The following is a 22,975-nucleotide window of genomic DNA, read 5'->3' on the forward strand; positions in this document are numbered from 1 at the left end:
GTGTTCTCTGATTAGGCGCAATGTACAGATGGAGCGTGTCCCATCTTTGGCCGGCGCTCGCCAGATCCCTTGCTCTGGCGAGCACTGTCGATAGAGACTGCGACGCGCGTGCGTCCCAGTTTCCCGTCGGCGGGGGGCCGGGAACCCTATCCATCTCCGCTTCAGTGAGACGGACAGGGTTAGGGGGTGCGGCAAAGCGGCGGGAACCCGGGGCGACCGTCGGCGAGGTGGCGGGGACCCAGGGGGAGCCCCGTTGTAAGGGGATGCGCGCGCATCTCGTGCGTGCACGTCCCCTCTGGTGGTTGGCGGGGGATGGCGGCTGGCGAATCTTCCGCCATCCCCTGCAAAGATGGGCCACGCTCCATCTGTATGCCCTGTGAAGAAATTTGAGATGTGTTTCCTGTAGGGAGACAGAATGAAGACATCTAAATGTATTTGAAATATTATGACGAAAGTTATCACGTGAATCTAAAAAGGGTATATCCTTTTCCCAAAAGGAGGTTACTTTTGCCCATTGTTTGTCTCTATCAAAATTTTTAAATGTGGTATTATAATATCTGAGGTGGAACAGGCAAATTTTGGTGAGTATCATCAGGTCATAGAGTGGTCAGTGACAGTCATATCTAGCATTGGCAATTTTTGAGATTGAATGAAATGTCTAACCTGTAGATACATAAAGAATTCTTGATTTGGGATACAGTATTGCAACTGTATTTCTGAAAATGACATAAAATTAAAATGTGACAGTTAGGAGCTGCTTGGCTAACAGTTTATTTCTCTCCATTTTATTGCTTTTAAGCTTAGTACATCAGGCCAATTGTGTCTTCTCACTTTTGACTCTCCTAAAATGTACAAATACTTTTTGCTAAAGTATCAGAACTATACTTAGTAGCCAATAAAATGCCTTCTTTGAGATTCAGTGAATACAAAAGCATGTGTCACTAAGCATGTCGCTTGTAGCGACTGAGCATTGTTCTGTGGCGAATGATAATTACTTTTTGAAAAGCGCTATTCAGAAATCTCCCTAGCACTTGATTACTTCCCTGATGTTGATGTAGCACAGCAGATCATCCACAGCACAGGTTGTGCAGAATTGAAGATAAATTATGCATTGGAACTTTATCTCCCAATTACATTCCAGTTATTAAGCATTGCAATGAGGTGCCCTCAATCAACATGTGTCATTGGCCTGGTGTAGAACATATTATAGAGGCAGCGTGGTTCATGTAAGATAAGCAAACCAATCACACAATTAGCATGGAGATTATAGAACAGAGAGATGAGGAATTGAAGACCAACTAAAGTTCAAGGTAAACTAAAAAAAAAGTAATTTCTGTTATTGATCTGCAATCAAAGTTGCATTTTAAACTGATGGGAAATTGTAATAGAGGTGGAAAACAAAACTGAACACATTGCTATAGCCATTTTTTTTTTTTTTTACATATGAGTTAACCCTTGAGAGATCAAAATATCTGTTAAAAATGCTAGCCTCACAGCGACTAAACAAAATTTGGTACACATGATTTAAAACTGCTGTAATTGTCCCTAACAAGCAATTAAATAAATGTTTATTTGATGAAAAGAGTAATGTTTAGAGGTGTATAATCAGTACTTTTAGGAACTTTTTTTTTTATTTAAAGATGTGGAATCAGAGTAGAGAACAATTTAACTTTTTAATTATTTCACTTGTATGCTGGCAAATGAAAAAGCACAAATTAGACCAGCAAGTGCACATAATTGTTTAGAAATGAACGTCACCATACTGTAGATTTCCATACATTTTTTTGCTTAATTTTGAATGTGGAAAATTAAATAATGCCGTGATGCTTGCATTTATAGATCTTTCCCTGACAATGTTGGCTACTTTCAGTTTTCCTTATTAATAGAAACAGATGGAAGGAATTAAGATACAATAAACAGGACTTTATTTGCTTTTCGTGCATACCTCCCAACTTTTAGAATATGCAAGGCGCATGCCCAGAATTTAGAGGGCCTGGCCTACAAATCAAATTGACCCCATTTTCACCGATGTGGGGGCTTGCGCACATGGGTGTCTATTCCCGGGCACTAATTTCATTACTGTTTCCGCAATGCAGGATAGATGTACTGTACATGGCTAAATATGTAGACCCCTAGATTCTATATCCTGACTTGCATTTGTGTTTAAATATACAAATTCAGATGTATTTATTCTAAAGAGTCACGGCCTTGAAAATTCCATAGAAAAATGTATATGGTATATCAGCTACCCTTTTGCTTCTTGATGTAAGTGTATAATTGTGTGTATTACAGATGGAGCAGCTCTCAGTAGAGCTGCTACTGGTGATTCTATCACCAATCACCGCCTTTCGCCATCCACCAGAAGGGGGTGCGCGTGCACGAGATGTTAGCACGCCCTGTTCTGACAGAGCCCGCCTCCGGCTCCCTGCCACTCCCCCATCACCGCCTGTAGACCCTTGCAGCCTCCACTAACCCTGCCCATATGCCTGAAGTGGAGACGGGCAAGGAATCCGCTCCCCGCTGTCGAGTGACTGAGACGTGCGAGTGTGTGAGATGCTTGTGCATCCCAATCAGATGGAGTGTCTCTCCACCAGCCTGCGCCAGCTCAGGGAATCTGGTGATTCCCTGAGCTGGCTAAGAGGCGCTCCATCTGTAGGTCCAATCTTGTTGCAATTTCTTTGTAAAATACTTTTGTATATGTACGGATGAGGTGCACAAGTGCTGAAACTGCTAGCAACATGTTTTTTGGTATTGATTAATAGATGGATGAAGCCACAGCTAAGTTGAGGGGCCCCAACCACAAAACACCAAAAAGAGCACAGGTGCAAGTCCCGCCAGCCAAAGACAGCAAAATTGGGGCCCCAGCAGCTACAAAAAGCACAGTATGTGCCTCCAGCACAAGAGTGTAGAATAGGAGCTTGAGCCAAATAATACAGTCGTTCCCCCTTCCAAAGAGGGCACAGATGGGCCACCAGAAAGTAAACACAATTGTAGGCCCACAGCCACAAAGCACTGTTGGGGGGGGGGCACCATAGAGGGCAAAGTTGCTCCCACCCCCAGCCAAAAAATGCACCATTGAGGACTCTGCCAGCAAAACAGAGCACAGGTGGGCTGTCCCAGTCAAAGAGAGCACAGGTGGACTGTCCCAGTCAAAGAGGGCACAGGTGGGCTGTCCCAGTCAAAGAGAGCACGGGTGGGCTGCCCCAGTCAAAGAGAGCACGGGTGGTCTGTCCCAGCCAAAGAGAGCACAGTTAGGGGGCCACCAGCAAAAGAGAGCACAGTTGTGGACCTCTGACAACCCAAACAGAACACAGTTGGAGTCCTACCTAGTTAAGTAGAGCATAGTTGTGGGCCCACATCCAAAGAGAGAATAGTTGCCCAAACAACCCCCCACCAGCCAGAGAGCACATTTGAGGCACCCCATCCCCCCAGCCAATGCTTGGCCCTCAGCTAAAGAAAACAGTGGGAAACCTCCCAACAAAATAAAGCAAATTACCCTGTCGTCCCCCCATCACCACTACCACCCTTGGAAGCACTCACTGCACAGTGCAGCCTGCAGAGTGCCGAGCCCCTCTGTATCCTAGGCTCGGCGCACTGCAGGCTGAACTGGTGATTGTGTGAGCCTGGCCGCAGGGTGGGGGCATCTGTGCGGGTGCAGGGGGTGGTGGTGCCGTGCCAATGTGGGCAGCTGCCCAGGTCCCTTCAGAGGCTGGGGGCCCGGGACAGTTGTACCCCTGGAACCCCCCTGTCGGCGGCCCTGCCTATAGTGAACAGTGTGCAAGATAAAAAAGAAGAGTACAGGAGGCAAGACCAACAGCAAGAGTACTGGAGGAAATGTTTAGGAGACCCTGGAATAGGGCAGACCAGGTGGTAATCCTTGAGAAAGCTCAATGCGAAACGCGCATCGGCGTTGTCACATGAGCAGGGGCACGCTGTCCTACCTTTAAATAATGATTTAAATGTGATTTTGAATGCCTAGATAGTGGAGTGCATCTACACACTGACCGTCCCCGGGCGCTTACATTGGCATCCAGCGGCGTCGGCTGTGATTCATCTCAGTAGTAATGCTGCATGGAGATTTTCTCAGCGTGCAGTGGTGCAGCGGTGCAGCGGTAACAGGGCGGCAGTGTGAGGGATAACTAGGCCACCCCGGTTTCCTCCTCACGTATCAAAAGTGTTATTTATTTACCTGACAAACCATTTACCATATAAAGGACAGAGCGGCCAGGATGCCTCCCGCACTGTCTCTTTTTCTCTTTTGTGACGTGACAAACACACACTGTGTCCATGTAACCAAATGTTATTCTAACTACATATTAATATCATTGTTACAGTGTGTCTATTACACTTTAAGCACCCACATCTGACATTGTTATACCACAAAGGTATTACTAACAAATAGTCCCCTGCCTTGTTAGGATTTTATATCCTTTTTAAAAGTGTCCATCAGCGTTTAATTGTTGTATGTCTTTTAAAAAAATTTTTTATCGCAGTTCTTAATTGAATCATTAAAAGTTACTTTTTAATAGATTTCTCTTTTTGGTGCACCTAATACGGACACACTTTTCTTTCCAAAAACCCTCCTTACAATTTAGATTTCAGTTTCAACACACCCCACCCAAATTTAACTCTCTCTGCACATGTTACATCTGCCCCACCTGCAGTGCACATGGTTTTGCCCATTTTGAGAACAAATTTGTTCTGCGATCAGATCTAAATAAGATCCAGGGTCCAGAGAGGTGTTGATCCATTTCCGACTTCATATGGTGACTATGTGAAACCATGCGTTGTAAATGATTGCCTCTTTTAAGAAAAAACTTTGAGATTGGACTGAATTTCAAACTCAGGCATCATTACATCCCGCCCACAGTATTTTTAGGGACATTTTCTCTTCCCAGTAAGCATGTCACTCTTTCTTATACAGTATTTTATGCATGTATTAGCATAGATGCAATTAGATGTTGCTACCTTGTTTATCAATATGATGTATTTTGTGTTTTAAAGATACTAACACTGAAGAATACAGCATAGCTCATTTTATTATAGACGTGCAAAATCTTTCTTTGCTTCAATTTACTGACAGTACATTAGTCATAATCTGAAAATTATATGTATTTCAGTGCACATCCTACATTGCAGGTTATGCTTGAAGAGATTCTTTGTAGTATAATTTTTAATAAATGATATCACACTTTACACTCTATTCCATTGTTATATCTATGTATTTTAGTGGGACAACTGCTACTTGTGACATTAATTGTACATATGTGAAAGATTTAAAGAACAGAAAATGTGCATCTTGGTAACACAGTGTGGTGCAGTTTGATATATGTTAAATAGCAATATAAAATGTCATGATTTAAAAGGGTTACTGATGCTGGGACTAGAGATTTTGCTGAAAACCAAACACCCCAGAACTTTGGGTTAAACCAGGTCCCCTCAAGTTTGTATCTCAGAAATGGATTAGGGATGTCTTAGATTGCATGCAAGCTCCCCCCTTGTGACTTCAGGTGCCATGTGACATAGGACAGTGTATTAAGAGGGTGCAGGCTGTAGTTCATGCTGGAATACTACATCTAAGCATCCAAGTTACATGGTTTTAGCTGTATTTATCAGTAAAAGTATACATCCAAAATCCAAAATGCCGACAGCCGGGTGCCCGACGGCCACCCACTATTTTCCCTCGTGGGGGTCCACGACCCCCATACAGGGAGAATAGAATAGGTGGCTCGCATAGCGAGCCACCGTGCCCGCAGCGTGGCAAGCGCAGCGAGCTCGCAAGGGGCTTTTTTGCTCTTGCCATGCTGTCAATCGGGATCCCGACGTCGGGCTAATGACTGTTGGTATCCCAACTGTCGGAACTCCATACCACAACCGAGTTGGAGAAACACTGGAATATTCCATGTGGCAATGTTTTTACAATGAAACTGTGGCACACTTACACTATGGAACAGACCATATCCTTATTTATTTTAAGTTATTATTTTTCATCCATACCAGAGAGTCGAAAATACGTATAACATTGTTTATACACTGTGATGGAAACATAATTATTGCTTATTTGCTTTATTCCTTAAATTCACAAAAAAGTAATTTCACCCAGAAATTATACGGACAATACTACACACCAAGTATTTGCTTTAACAATCATTAATCACTAATCCTGTATGCACCGTATCAGTCTTAAAATGCAGTATCAAGAGAATAAAAGAACTTATTAACATTATATATTTTGTTATGACAAGTAAATGCAAGCAAAGAGTTCCCAGACTGACTGGAGAAGCTGCAGGATCTGTGTCTGGTGGTAGCTACCAGAAGGGACTGCGAAACTCGGAGTGGAGACAGGAAGTAGGAGCACTTCCACTACTTCCGTATGAGAATTACACACACATAATCAAATTGAAAATGGAAACAATTACAGTAAGAAGTTAGATTTTTTCTGGCAGGTACAAAATTTCACAATACTTTAATTAACGTATTGCTACTGTAGTTATCAATTTAGTTTATTATAATGTCTAGAAGTGTACAAAGACAATATGATCATTTACATCCACCCTTCCCTATTAGAGATTATACTGTAGTCTAAATTTTCTTTCATACAAACACGTACAAATTAGGGTTATTAAAAAAAAAAACCATATAAAGCACAGTTATACTGTCCTGAGGAAAGTAAGTTTGAAGCATGAAAGAGCTGAAATGGGTAGTGTGTGTGTGTGTGGGGGGGGGGACATGATTGAAACATGCTATAAAATGGGTTGGAACATGAGGGAAGACACTTTGGATTACGGGGTGGGGGACATGATGGAAGATGCATTGGAAGAGGGGGGGAATGAGGGTAGACTCGCTGGAGGAGGAAGGACACATGAAGGAAGACATGCTGAATGGGGAGGGCACATGATGGAAAATACACTATATGAAGGGGGCATATGAGGGAAGACATGCTGCATGAGTGATAAAAGGTGTCAAGCAGGAGTGCTAAAATGGGTATTATGTGTATAAAAATACCTCCCAACTGAAGTGATAAAGGGGGAAATTTACTAAAGGAAATGTGTAAAAAATAGGTGTAAAAATAGGTGTATTTGTATCCAGAAATACACTTATTTTTGACATTTTCTATCCCGAAAATACGGCAATTCGTATTGATAGCACATCAATACGAATTGCCGTATTTTCGGGATAGAAAATGTCAAAAATAAATGTATTTCTGGATACAAATACACCTATTTTTACACCTATTTTTTACACATTTCCTTTAGTAATTTTCCCCCAAAGTGTCTGGTTTTTATCACCTGACAATCAGCTCCTAACTGTGAAGTTACATGCTTGGTTTGAAAAATGACAGGTAGGAGCTGATTGGCCGGTGATAAAAACCAGACACTTTTTCACTTCACGAGCTAAACAAATCTACCACAGAGTATCAAAATAAGAAGAGAGGTTTTAATTCATCTTCATTTATAATAGAATCCCAGAGAGAGGTGTCAGATGGTTCAGGGAAGGAAATAAACATTTTGATGGCTGGGGAAGAGTATACCATCTTATAGCTTTAACATATATATATTAAAATGAAAAGTATATAATTTAATACAGAATACAAGTAGAAGAACATTGAGCTGCAATTACAGCTCTGGGTATCTTGGGTAACTTGGTTACTCATAAAGAACATATCTACTAATTATCAGGATACTGTTACCCCGTGGACAGTTTTCACCATCTCTAAAATTGAATAGGGTAACTATAACAGACTTATAGCAGGTACTCCTACCTTACCATCTCTTTAAAACAGGACACTCATCAATTACACAGGTTCTCTAATTGAATAAAACCAGGTGAAACACAGGCTTAAAATCAGCCACAGAACCTGTATAATTCATGATTGTCATGGTTTAAAGGGATAGTATGATAAGCCTAACCATAGGCCTATTGATGGCTTTTCTAAATAAGTGCACTTTTCATACAGTTACTAATTCCCGATGGGGAGATGGCTGCGGGGCCCTGTTCAATGCTTTGGTCCCCAACAGCATTGATCAGGGATCTCGGCAGAACGTTACCGACTTCACAAGCAGTCGGGCACGTTCTGCCGAGAACAGCCGGGAATTGACAAGCTCTCAGCTGCAGCTCGCCAATTTCTGTCCGCTTCTCGCGGCCATGCCCCCTTCTCGGTGCTCGGCAGGCGGGACTTTGAATCTCGCCTGCAAAACCCCTGTCAAGCCGGCCGAGAACTGGACAGGGTCACAGCTGTCGGGCCAGCCCGACAGTCGTGACCCTACATTGAATACCCCCTAAAGGGTAAACTAAGATGGGAGGTCTATTGAAAATGGGATGGTGACCACAGCAACCAATCAAATTATATATTATGTTCTAAAAGGTGCTAAATAAATAAGTAGAATCTGATTGGTTGTTATGGACAACAACATCCCATATTCAATAAAACTAAAATTTTAGTAAATTTACTAAAGCTTCTAAAAATGAAAAGATTTGATGTAGCGCATAGCAACCAATCAGATTCTGTTTACCATTTCACTATTGCATCCTAAAAAATGATAGACAGCATCTGATTGGGCATCTATGGGCATTTAAAAGCTTTACCAAATGTACCCCTATGTTTTTGAAGATGTCCTGTTCTACACAAATTCACTATGGCCCTTATTCTAATCTGTGCGGTACGGCCCGCGTGCGGCCGTACCGCCGATGTTTTCACTCTGCACATGCGCAGAGGTCACTCTGCGCATGTGCAGGCGAAATCGCCGCACACAAAAATTATACGCCGCAAAGGGGGCGTATAGGGGCGTGAGGGGCTTGATAGCCTCATTTACCTATGTATACGCCCAGCGTTTCATGGGCGTTCCCATGCAAACGCGGGGCGTATGCATGGTAATGAGGCTATGACGCCAGTGATGGGGGCGGAAAGCTGACATCGCCGGATGTCAGCTCTCAGCCCCCATACAAGCTTTCACACGGACGATTGTCCGTGTGCTCTAAGCTTGCGTGAGCGGGGGGAGCGTGCGGCCCTGCCTTCGATGGTCGTCGACCATCGAATGCAGGGGGCAGCTCCCACCATGGTGGAGGCGTACGCCCCACCATTTTCATGCGGATCGCCAGCCGTCCGCGTACGGACGGCCGTGGCGATCCGTATTGTAGGCGGGGATTGGTTTGTGCGGCCGGAGCAACGTATGCGGCTCCGGCCGCACAGACCAGAATAAGGGCCTATGAATCATCTCAGCCAAATGGATGAATATTTTAATCAGTTATTTTCTGTTTTTTACTTGTAATTAGTTAAAGAATTATTTTAACAGGAGTATTTTATAATCAGTGCTGAGAATTCCCAAATAAATCCATTTTCATTTAATGATATACTGTACAGTAAAAAACTAAAATGGGAATCTATCTAAATATTTCACTCCAAAATCAATATTGTCCTGTCATAATAGGAAATAACAGTAGACCAGTATGGAATGTTAATTCTAATAGCCAGGCTTTACCATTTTATTTAGATATATAGTCATTTATGTTGTATGTCAGTGAAACATCCTTCAACCTTTTTTTCCAAACTGATGCCCTTTAATCAGTGTTTCTCCAGCAGTAAACAGGGTTAATTAGCGTTTAAAAACCTGGAAGATTTCCCAGAAAAGGTAGGCGAGCGTTATTGTCAGCGCTAGATATTTTAATGTTTAATACAGCACGATCTCTCAGCATTGCATGTCACAGAGAAGAACAAATGACAGAACACAACACACTTAGCTCTCTGGGCATCTTATGCAGCAAGCAAATATGGTTAGACGTAACCAATGTCAGACCATGTGTAGGCACAGTGGCAAACACAGGATTTTAAGAGGGGAATTTCCAAATGTAATCCTAAATCTCCCACTCTGCAGTGCATTGGAGTAAGAAGAACAGGATTCTGAAGGAGCAGTAACAGCCTTGAAAATGTGTCTTTTTATACAGTGGATACTGTAAGGAATACAGTATTAATATTTAACAGTACAGATGGTCTATAGTATAGGCTGTTTCAAACATTTAAATAAGATAAGTGGTCAGGAAAAGGTTAAACATATCATAATAAATAAACACACAAACATAATAGAACCAGTACTGCACTAAACTCACAATCTCCCACTTCATGGTAAGGCTCCTGCCTCTTCCTCCTGGCAGCTACTCTCTGGTCCATTGTGATGTTTGCGTGCTCAGATCCACACATACAGTAAGTGTAGTAGAAGCAGAGCCAGATTAAGGTCTAAATGGGCCTGGAGCTGAAAATGATCAAGGGCCTATTATGCGCAATAATAGGGGTTGCGGCCAGCACCTAATAATGTGGGAGGCGTGACCAGTGTTCTGTTTGGGTGGTCTGCTCATGGGTGTGTCTCTATTTGTGTAAATACTTTTAACTAATTATATATGCCTGGAAAAGGCAGGGGGCTGGCATAAGAAAAATGCAGGGAGATATATTGGCGGGTGCACTCCAAAGGTGCACCCGCAGGACGCCGATGTCCTAAAATACTTGCGGGGTGAGGCGGCACTCCAGTCATAAAAAAATACTGAAAACCGAAACTTGGTAGACAATATGTCAGCACCTTTTATGTGATAACCTAAGTTTACCACACCATATACTCCTTCTACAAATCATGCAACACAATAGTAACCCCTTATACTATACTTGCTTCTTACACATTATGCCACATGGAATGAGACAAAATTCACACCGATTGAGCAAAAATTCACACTATGGCACACAGATTGAGTCAAAATTCACGTTATTCCACACAGATTAAGGCAAAATTCACATTTTGCCACATGGATTGAGCCAAAATACACACTATACCAGGTATGTGCAAACAGTGGCCCTCCAGCTGTTGTGAAACTACACGTCCCAGCATGCCTTGACATAGTTTTAGCATTCCCTAATTGCAAAACTGTGGCAATGTACAGTAGCGCACGCAGGGGGGGTTTCTGGGTACCCAGAAACCCCCCCCCTAGGAGTCTAAGGGCCCTAGGCTGAAAGCTGAGGGTCCCCTCTTTCCATGGGTACAAGAATTTTAAAAATCGGCCCTTGGGAACCGGAGATATCTGACTTCAAAGCAGTGGTCCCCATCCAAGCCTGTAAATTGCTCTTCCAAGTCAGATATTTCAGGTTTTCTCTGACTTAGAGTTTCTCTGAGGGTATATTCCAAAAGCTGAGACTCTCCCCATTGGTGGACACTAGTAGCTTGTCTCTACTGTTCCCAGAAGCAGAGATATCAGCCTTCCAGCAGCTGGTTACTGCTCCAGCTCCACACACCTGGTATGTAGTTTTATATACTCACTGGCAGATTGCTCTGCCTCCTGAACTCTGATCTCCTAGTCCCTATTACCATTTGGTAGGTGGGATTCTCTAGTTTTTAAATCCATTAAAATCTAATAAATGTATTTCTGGGAACTGGAGATATCTGCAGTCAAGCAAGCTGTCTCCCACCAGAAAATTATGAATAATATGCCCACTCCACTATACACCCCTCCTCTGCATATTAAACATCCTCTACCACCCTGGAAGTTATGTGTCAGGGCCCCTTCATTCATCCCAGTGCCCCCTTCACCCACCCCATCTCCCACCATCTGTGCAGTAAAGGGGTAATTAATGGAAATTACTGATCCAGGCGCTACATGCTGAGCAGTTGATATAATACCCCCTACCACCCGGGGGACATCAAAGCTTCCCCCACCCCTACCGCTGGAGGATCAGTAGTGGCCCCAATACATTGCTTTGCCCAGGGGTCTACACTGCTGTTGACGCCCCTGTATGTATATATATATATATATATATATATATATATATATATATATATATATATATATATATATATATATATATATATATATATATATATATATATATATTGGTCTATCTATAATACTTTAACTGACCCGGCATATACTGGGTCACCTAAGTGTCCATCTCTTTGCTTTGCTCCGCCCCTCTGGAAACCCCCTTCTGAAAATCCTGCGTTTGCCACTGATGCATGATGGGACTTGTAGTTTCACAGCTGGAGGGCCATAGTTTGGACATGCCTGCACTATACCAAACAGATTGAGCAATAATGCACAATATGCTTAATAAATAGGGGCATTGCGCACCAAAGGCGCACATTAAAAATTTACACCATAATGCCCATTACATGTTAAGCCTCACACCATAATCTCCATTACGTATTATGCCAAACACCATAATGCCTATTCAAAATTATGCTACATAAGTGTTGCTTACCTACATGTTCATTGCCAGGGGTTCCATGTTCATTGCCAGGGGTTCCATGCTCATTGCCAGATTGAAGGCCCAGCGATTTGGGTTCGACTGAGATCAACCTCGAGTTTCTGTGATGCTGTAGGGGGAACTGGCAGCCGTTGGAACCAGGTGGAGGTCGGAACCAGGTGGAGGTCGGAACCAGGTTAGCGGGTCCTATGTTATCCTATGGGGAAAACGTTCCAGGTTTGCCTGGCGGTATCTCCGGTTCCCGGGGGGCTAGCGACGCAGGGGTGGTCTCGTTGGAAAGCCCTGACCCTCAGCTACAAAATAGGCCTATTTGGAGAGTGGGCCTGGAGCTATAGCTCCATCAGGCCCATTGTTAATCCGGCTCTGAGTAGAAGAAGCTGGTACACTGGGCATGTGCAGCAGCTGTGCTCTGTCCCTTACACTGCATGATATGGTGGCAGCGTTATTGGTCACATTATATTACTGTATATACCAGTTTTATTGTCATAAGGAACTTGCCAAGAGGAGGGGGGTTTCCAGGGAACCGAAACCCCCCCTCTGCGTTCGCCTATGAGGTGGAATACAGTAAGAAGAGGCTCTCCACTCTATCCATGGACATATACACAGGTCAAATAACTTTAAAAAGATTGCATATTGTATAATCCGTAATGTTTTATAGAAAACAGCAAGTACATCTACCTAGCAATAAGAAACCATATTTATTCAGGAAGCAATTGGTTGTGTCAAAGGCTAAAATTAAATCCCCTTTAACAAGCATTTTGTGGACATCATGTTTATACTTTAAAACAGGCATGTCCAAACTGTGGCCCTCCAGCTGTTCTGAAACTACACATCCCAGCATGCTTTGCCATAGTTTTAGCATTCCCTAATAGCAAAACTCTGGCAAGGCATGATGGGACTTGAAGTTTCACAACAGCTGGAGGGCCATAGTTTGGACATGCCTGCTTTAAATGTAAGCAGACACATCAGAATTTCTGTCACAGGTACTCATACAGGTACTTTGAGTCAATACTTGGTTCCTAAAACAGAAAATGTATTATATACTGTAGTTAGAACATTGTCGGCAATTTAGGAGTATATTTACCATTGCTTCTAAAAATGAAAAGGGTTGATAGAGAAATTATAGACAGAATCTGATTGGTTGCTATAGGCAACATCATCACTTCATTTTTAGAAGCTTTAATAAATGTCCCCCTTGCAATTCTGAAGGCTGTACAACCATATCCATTTTCTCTTCCACTGTACCTACCTTTAAAACTTGACCAGGAGATCTCCTGACTGCAATGCTAGATCATTCCATCCAGAAGGTCCAGTAGAATATCATGAAGTAATATTTCCAAAAGTGTACAATAAACACCGGGTCTGTAGCATGTGACTGAGCTTGGTGATAAAAAACATTACAAGGTTTGTATCCAGCTGTTCTTGTGCGCTCTCCAGAATGCTTTTCATTTGCATTTTAATTCCAACATGTTTGCCAGTTCCCAAGCTGTTCCCTTTACACACGTCTGACAGATGAATATGTACTTCTCACAATTCCCAAGAAGTCAGGACATGTGTAATCCCAATTTTCACACACCGCCCTACACTTAATAGCATTTTAAAGGAAACATTTCATACAATAATCTACTGTACAAACAAATTTCTCTTATTATAGTATAAGAAGCTACCAAGGTGCTACCCTCAGGTGTGGGTTTACTGAGCACTGAAATGTTCACTTTGGGGGTTATTCTGGTTTTTCTGTCATTTATGCACCACCGGTACAAACGCCCCTGGCCCGCCGATTCCCCCGTGCGCATGAAAATGGCTGTTTAGCATAAATATCCATTCGCAGCCTTGCGTGCTGGGACCATTAAATGATTTTGCAAGTGCTCGTGGATCTAAGACACCTCCCTGGTGTCTTGGTTCTGCAGGTTCCCTGTACGGCAAGAGTGCGTGCAGCTGACATCTGCTGACGTCAGCTGCCCGCCCCCGCGGGCTCAGCCAATCAGCGTCCACCCAGTCTTTTGAATTGGATTTTTTCTATTCTCCCGCCTGCTGCTATCCCAGACCCTGTTCTTCGGTCCCCGCTCCCCGCCTGCCGCTACCATGGACCCTGCTATCCTGCCGCTACCCCACCTGCAGCTACCCCGGTCCCTGCTCTCCGGTACCTGCTCTCTGCCTGCCGCCAGGGCTGCCATCAGGAATATTGGGGCCCTGGACTCATTTATATTCTGGGCCCCGGGCTCCCCCTCCTCACTTGATTTACCTTTACCCGGCTCCTGCTCCCCCATCTCCTCTTCCACTAAGCTGCAGCCCGGAGGTCCCGGAGCGGAGGCTTCTTCAACTCAGGATGCCAGCGGCCAATTAAAATGCAGCACCGGCTGTTGAGCCAATCAGAACTCACGTACCGGCAGCCATTACGTGAGCTCTTATTGGCTCAAAAGCCGGAGCAGCATTTTAATTGGCCGCCGGCATCCTGGGTTGAAAAAGCCTCTGCTCCGGGACTTGCTTTGTTCAGCGCAGCAGAGGCAGTCGGGGGGGGGGGGGGTTGTGGTAGACAAAATGAGCAGCCCGGGAAGTTCCAGAGGACGGGGCCTGGGACAGCTGTACCCACAGCACCCCCTTATTGGTGGCCCTGCCTGCCACTACCCCGGATCCTGCTCTCCTGAAGCTACCCCACCTGCAGCTCCCCTGGACTCTGCTCTCCAGTCCTTGCTCACTGACAGCTGCACATAAGATTTATTTTATGTGCAGACCGTCTGACCTCCGGATCTGATCCAATGCCCATGGGACCACGCTTTGGATCAGAGTGGATGTCCTACACTATGCAATTTGGGCCTATTTCACTCAATTTCTTGGCCCAGTCCTCCAGAATCGGCTCAAATTGGGCCCAAATCGTGTAGTGTATGGGTGTCTTTAAAGGCACTAATACTGAGGACATTGTGTATTATCAACACTTCTGTTATAAAAAAATGTATAAAAAGTACTATAGTATTGTGTAGCAAAAGTTGAAAAAAAGGCACTACTATGTGGTGTAATATGAATCAGGGGCATTGCATGATGAATACAATTGTTTTACTGTGTGGCATCATTTGAATTGAGGGTACTATTGTATGACTACACCCACCCACTGTACCTTTACAAAGTATGCGAGGTACAGTACAGCACAAATCTATAAAAGAATATGCTGCGCTATATAAGAAACTGTAAATAAATAGTTAACATTTTTTTCTGAATTGCTTTTATTGGAGTCAAGTAAGGCAAATTAGTACAATACCAATGTCATACCCATGTGATAAGTGTACCATTCAATGATAGTAACATTTGTAATGAACGAATACAACAAAAAGCCCCACAAAACAGAATTATGGTAAGGCTGGTGAATATATAAAAAAGTAGGTGAATAGATAAAATTCATAGTCCATCTGCCTTTGTGGGCAATCAACATCATATGGGGTGAAATGTAATAGGATGAGAGATTCAGAAAATGAGAGATTTGGTGAGAAATCTCCAGGTTTTTTTAAAGCGGCAATCATTTACACTGCAAAACCAATTTGATTTTGCTATGTAAATGGTTGTCCCTTTAAAAAAAACTGGAGATTTCTTACCAAATTTCTCACTTTCTGAATCTCTCATCCTATTACATTTCACCCCATCAGGTTAAATATGCCCCTGTGGAGGCAATAAGTCAGCATTTCCTACCATTTTCGCAATTACAACCCTGTATAAGAGGAAACATTAGCATAATTACTTCAGTAATCTAGGACAAAGAATAAAAAGAAAGGTAAAGAAGGAGAAGATGAATTAAAAATTATGGGGGGGGGGGGGGGGGTATTGAAGGAAAAAGGAGGAGCTATGCACCAAGGCAGAGCACCAGCGTCAGATGTAAACATTTGGAGTATCCAGTAAAATCAATCTTGTTTTATACCATTGTGTTGATTTAAAGTAATGTTGTACTTGTCTTTTAATATCATCATTTAGGGGGAAATTTACTAAGGATACGAATATGAAATTTCGTATTCTTATTCGAATGAATACGACTGCATACGGCTGTTTCAGCCATATGCAAAGTCGTGTTCCGGAGGGGAATTTACAAAGAAGTCAAATACGACTGCTTTGTAACCCTCCGATGGCGTAATGATTCGTATTAGCGGCCGTATATACGTCTGCTAATACAAATTCGTGCAGGCAGTCTGCACGGATCAGTCAGATCTGTGAAGGCTGCAGAGTGTAAAAAAAAATTTGGTAAAATAAATAAATTTAAGAAACGGCATCCCCCCCACCCCCCACCCCAGCTGTAACCAGCACCAGGCTCCAGGTCCAGGGCTGGTTCCCAAAATATTTTAAGAACCAGCCCCAGGCTAAACTAGCCAGCAGGGTAATGTCACAGCCAGGGGACACTTATTATATAAGTTCCCGCGGCCAAAACATTAACCCTACTGACCAGTCAGCCTGGCCATGGGCCCTGGGGGAGTGGGGACCCCCCAATAAAGAGTCCCCCCCCTCCAGGACTTACCTGACCAGGCTGAAGCCTGGTGCTGTCCCCAGTGACCCTGGAGCGGTGGTCACCGGACTGATTAACTTGTGTAAAAAAAAGTATAAACTATTGTTTAATACTGTGGAACTATGAGTCCCAGCAAGCCTCCCTCTCAATCTGGGACTTGGAGAACCACAAGCCCCAGCATGCGGGGCATTAAAAATAGTCAAATAAACACACTGACTAAAAATAGTCAAATAAACACACTGACACCCATGAAAAATAAAACTTTAATACTTCCAAAGCTCACATATACTGATAATTACCTATCTTGAGCCCGTAGGCAGGGCCGGATTTGTCACTAGGCCCGTGAGGCACGGGCCTAGGGGCTGCACCTGTCAAGGGCGGCAGCCGCCAGGCACCTGCTGTTACACATTTTGTCAGTCTGACACTAACATTTACAGAGCGGCAGAGTGGCTGCTCGCCGCCGCTTCTCAGTGCAAGGAGGAGCTCTCTATCCTCTCTGCATCCCCTCAGCTTTGCTGTCGGCTGCCGCTGTACCTGTCCCTCTCTGGGCAGGAGCGCTGGCAGCCTGAAGCCACAGTCCCGTACCTCCCTCCTTCCGTGCACAGGCAGTATGCCTGCCCTGCCTGCTCACAGTCACACACTGACATACCTCCCAACATGGCCCTCTCCTGGAGGGACACATTGCTCTGTTTCTGGACTTCTCCCTTAATTAATGATTGCCATCACCTGTGTTGAAGCACCTTTCTTATCAATTAACATGTGTGAAACAGGTGATGGCAATCATACATAATGAGGGAAGTCCAGAAACAGAGCAATGTGTCCCTCCTGGAGAGTGTCATGTTGGGAGGTATGCACTGACAGCCTGTAACTCCGGAGCTGGTCCACATAAACTTGCCTACCCTAGTGTTACTTTCTGTTCCTTGCAAGCAGCAAGGAACTAATTTCTCCCTGCAGTGCAGGTTATGGAGCCCTCCCTCCTGTCATCATGCTGCTGCCTGCTACACACGGAGTGAACGGAATGTGTCTGGAGCACTTTAACTGTTTGTCTCCCTTCTTTGAAACAGTAAGGGTGAGATGTATCAAATGGAAAATGCAGTAAATCCCCGGTTTTACCGCATTTTCCAATGTATCAAAAATAATACCACATTGAAGGATATCGCCACCTTTGGGTGGCTATACCTTATAGAAGCCTATGGGCTGCTTTTTGCTGCCCGCCGCCGCCGACACAAGCCCGCCGCCTCGCCGACCCCCCCTCTGGCTTACCTTCCTGAAGGGTCCTCCTGGACCCCGGAAGGTAAACCCCTCCTTCCCCTAGTGAAGCAGCCGGACATCCTTCCGGCTGCAGGGGGGAGGAGGAGGCGCCGGGGACAGCCTGCTTAGCTGTCCCCGGCGTGAGGGGAGAGCCAGGCAGCAGGGAGGTGACGGAGACCCCCCGCACACCAGAGTACAGGTATCGCAGGGGGGCTCCGTCACCGCACCGCGATGCCAGCCGCATATGTTAGTACATATGCGCTGGAATCGTGGCGGGGGGGACGCGAAGGGCGGTGATGTATTTTAATACATCTCGCCCTCAGTGCTAATAAATTGTCATGTGAAAAGTGGGTACCTCCAAGTGTGTACCAAGGCTACACCAGTATTGTGAGTACTGGTGTTATTATTTATTATGATACACACACAGATATATATATATATAGCTGGGGGGGGCGGTCAAAAATTGTGCCTCGGGGCGGCCTGACCCCTAAATTCGCCCCTGCCCGTAGGTAGCCCTCGGTCTTGGTCCGGCGTCCTGGTCCTGGTCCGGGTCCATGTCGGCGTCCGGGTCCATGTCAATGTAATTCATAGGAGACCTGTGGAAGGAAATTCTACTTACAAGTCTCCTCTGGCGAAGATCTGTCCTCTTCTCTCCTGAAGTGTCCCAGCGGTCCCCTGTCATGTACTGGTAGAAGAGACGCTCATAGGCGAATCTAGAATTATGGTAATGGGTGGTCCTCAAGCTAGAGATAATAGCAGGGGGACCTTTGCGCGGCGTAGCCGCGCGGCAAAAAGGGAGCATGGCCCCATGGAAAGGAGGCGTGGTATCACAAAAAGGGGTGTGGTATTACACTTTACACCATACACAGTAATGCCCATTACACATTTTAGCAAACTCCGTAATACCCATTACACATAATGCCACACGCCGTAATACCAATTACACATTAGGCCACACACCATAATGCCCATTACACATTGTGCCACACATCATGATGGCCATTACATACTATATAACAAACCATAATGCCCATTACATATTTGCCACATAAGTGCTGCTTACCTACGTGCTCATTGCTAGGGGGTTCTTGCTTGATGGCACCATAGTACCCATTACACATGATGCCGCACACCATAGTACCCATTACACATGATGCCGCACACCATAGTACCCATTACACATGATGCCGCGCACCATAGTACCCATTACACATGATGCCACACACCATAGAACCCATTACACATGATGCCGCGCACCATAGTACCCATTACACATGATGCTGCACGCATAATGTCCCTTACACATGATGCTGCACACATAATGCCGCTTACACATGATGCTGTACACCGTAATGCCCCTTACACATTAAGTCACACATTATGCGTAATGCCCCCACATACTGCCACTTGTAGCGTCCCTTAAGCAATGCCCCCAAAAGTGCCACTTACTGTAAATTTTTATATGAGCCTTCGCTGCTGCTGCAGGGAGAGATGGAGAGCGGTGCAGCTGCTTCTATGGGAAGAGGAGCAGAGCACGCTCCCACTCCCCTCCTGGTGTCCCCTCTAGCTGAGTGGACATTTGAAATATTATGCGCGCTGTTGTGCGTGACGTCGGGGGAGCACACCGGGCGCCGGCACCACATGATTAAAGGGGGGCGGGCTAAGGTGAAAGCGGGGAGAAGAATTGGAGCGGAAGCTGCAGGGGTGACAGTCATTGACAGCTGGGCAGAGAGCAGGGGGCTGCCCGGCTGTATTCAGAGCACTGCAGGTCACGGCTGTTTGAAATAATACCCCTTTCACAACAGAAAATGCAGGGATTTACCCGGGAATGTGGTACCAGGATCATGCAGGGACATTCCCAGGCTGACCCCTTATACACCAGCCTAGTCCCTGCATTTTCTGGTGTGAGGGGGAGAGACAAACACTCCCCTCTCCCTACACCCCTTTAACCAACAAGCTATATCTTTGGAACCAACTGACCCATTTACATGAGACCAGTATCATATTGAAGAACTTTTGAGTTGGCTTCGAATGATTTTTGGTCTCGTGAAACTGGGCTGTTTGGTTCAAGAGAATTCTGCCCTCAAAAAACATAAACAGTCATGAAATTACATTTAAGAAAAAAAAAAAAAAGGTTTAACCTCAATATCCCTGGAACCAATTAACCCATATGGATCCAGCCTGGTTTCAGATTGAAGGCCCGGCGATTTGGGTTTGACTGACATCAACCTTGAGCTTCAGTGATGCAGAAGGGGGAACTGGCAGCTGTTGAACTGGGTGCGGGTCGGAATTAGCGGGTCCCATGTTATCCTATAGGGAAAACGTTCCAGCTTTGCCTGGCAGTATCTCCAGTTCCCAGGGGGCTAGAGACACGGCGCTGGGCTCGTTGGAAAGTCCCCTCAGCTACAAAATGGGCTAATGGGTGGTCCTGTGCACCCCCGGACCACCCCCTAGATTCGCCTATGGAGACGCTGATGGTTCATGTTCAGTGCCTCTCCTCCTAATGGCCTAGCGGCCAATCAGGAGCTGCAAAATTCAGAGGAGCTGAAATCATTCGGAGGAGAGGCGCTGAACATGAACCATCAGCGTCTCTTCTACCAGTTCATGACAGGGGACCTCCGGGACACTCGCAATTTTTTTTTCTCGAATACATGGACTACTTAAGGAGAGGAGGACAGATCTTCGTGTGTGGAGACTTTAAGTAGAATTTCCTTCCGCAGGTCCCCTCTGGATTACTTCGGACTCTGGACCCGGATGCTGACACGAACGCCGACATGGACCCGGACGCCGACACAGACCCGGACCAGGACACCGGACCAAGACCGAGGGCTACCTACGGGCCCAAGATAGGTAAGTATCAGTATGTGTGGGCTTTGGATGTATTAAAGTTTTATTTTTCTTGGGTGTCAGTGTGTTTATTTGACTATTTTTCATACTGTGGAACTACAAGTGCAAGCGGGCCCTTTAATGCAACGCATGTTGGGACTTGTGGTTCTCCAAGTCCCAGCATGCAGGGGAGGCTTGCTGGGACTCATAGTTCCACAGTATTAAACAATAGTTTATTCTTTTTTACACAAGTTAATCAGTCCGGTGACCACCACTCCAGGGTCACCGGGGACAGCGCCAGGCTTCAGCCTGGTCAGGTAAGTCCTGGAGGGGGGGACCCCTTTATTGGGGGGTTTCCACTCCCCCAGGGCCCATGGCCAGGCTGACTGGTCAGTAGGGTTAATGTTTTGGCCGCGTGTAACTTATATAATAAGTGTTCACCGACTGTGACATTACCCTTCTGGCTGGTTTGGCATGGGGCTGGTTCTTAAAATACGGTGAACCCCAACTCATTTTTCCCCCCGTATTTTGGGAACCAGCCCCAGACCTGGAGCCTGGGGCTGGTTTTAAAAAATCGTGGAACCCCTATTTGCCGGGTTTCCTGATTTTTTAATACCAGCCGCAGCTCTTTCAGCCTGGTGCTGGTTACGGCTGTGGGAGGGGACCCCACGCTGTTTTTTTTAGTTATTTTTTTATTTTATTTTTTACACTGAAGGCTGCAAATATGACAGGAAAATAAAGTGTATTTTCCTGCCGTATTTGGGACGCCATTCGCGGGCGTTTTACACCAATTAGCGGCCATATTTTCAATACGGCCGCTTAGTAAATCAGGAATCACCATTATTTTGAATGGTCATTTCTGTCGTATTCATTCCATGGTGTATTCATTCGTATTTGTAAATACAAATACGAATGTCCCATCAACATGAAAACGAAAATCCGTATTTTTGGCATAGTAAATGCCAAAAATACGAATACACCAAAAAAAAAAAAAAAGTACTTTCGAACGAAGATACAATTTTTTTTCACAAATTCATCTTACTAAATTTCCCCCTTAAATCAATAAATCAATTATCAATAACGTTTCACTAAATAAAAAAAAAAACTGTTCTGTCTTTTTTCTTTAGAGAGGGAAGATTCTACCCAATCCACATAAAGTAATGTATCTTTAAACATGATTAAAGAAGGCATAGGCGATTCCATTTTTATTATCCTTTTGGTGTATCTGCCAACAAACATCTATCTTTTGAGGCTAAACATCTTCTACTGCCACTTACTAACCACATAATGCATCTGCATACCTCCCAACATCCAGGGCTAGGTAATCGGGACCCCCATGTGGAGGGGCGTGGCTTATGGAAAGGGGGCATGTCCTCACTGATGATGCTTCCTAAGGTCACGCCCCCATTTTTCGCCTGTCTGCATTCCCGCCAAAAGAGGGACAGTTGGGATGTTTAAACAGACACTCTCTACACCAGGCATTCCCAACCACGGTCCTCAAGGCACACTAACAGTGCAGGTTTTGTAGATATCCAGGCTTCAGCACATGTGACTTAATTAGTACCTGAGCTAATTTGATTCAACCACCTGTGCTGAAGTCTGGATATCACTAAAACCTGCACTGTTGGTGTGCCTTGAGGACCGTGGTTGGGAATGCCTGCTCTACACCATAGATTCTCAGCTTAATTCCTTAGGGACGCCTAACAGTGCACATTGTTTAGGGCAGGATTAAAACATATGTGAGTCCCAGGGCAAATAGATTGTGGGGTCCCTACTCCCCCCCCCCTCAAAAAATGTAATCGCCATTGCCTGTCCCTGCTTCCTATAATCCTGCCCTGTGTTGCCAGGGAAGAGAGGTGCTCAGGACAGACACACACATGATGCCTGCTCTTCTTGCTGCCCCTTCCCTTCCAGCCTCCTTGCATTTGGCTAAGGTATTAGCACAACATCGCTGTCACAGATAAGGTAGTACCGTCACTGCTGTATAGTATGGGGAGGAGATTGCTGAGCTAGTGCCGGGAACAAACTCATGCCGTGCTGTGCACTGCGCATTCAGAAGCAGTTCTAGGCATACCAGCCCTGTGTGGAGGGCAGGAACAAATGCGTTCCTATTAATCTGGCCCTAACATTGACACAATTAGCATCTCCTAGCTCTTTGACAATGTAGCAATGAC

General features: G+C 44.9%; 1 protein-coding gene across 1 annotated transcript in view; it reads right to left on the bottom strand.

Moving 5' to 3' along the window:
* The window catches only part of CMKLR1 (chemerin chemokine-like receptor 1), a 91,642-nt gene extending 78,046 nt beyond the window's left edge, over positions 1-13,596 (bottom strand). The window contains exon 1 of the mRNA XM_083151448.1: positions 13,491-13,596. The gene's annotated coding sequence lies outside the window, so the exon portion shown is untranslated. The remainder of the gene's footprint in view (positions 1-13,490) is intronic.
* Positions 13,597-22,975: the final 9,379 nt, after the last annotated feature.

Source organism: Crinia signifera, chromosome 1 (genome assembly GCF_055691185.1).
Source record: "Crinia signifera chromosome 1, ASM5569118v1, whole genome shotgun sequence".
Classification (NCBI taxonomy): domain Eukaryota; kingdom Metazoa; phylum Chordata; class Amphibia; order Anura; family Myobatrachidae; genus Crinia; species Crinia signifera.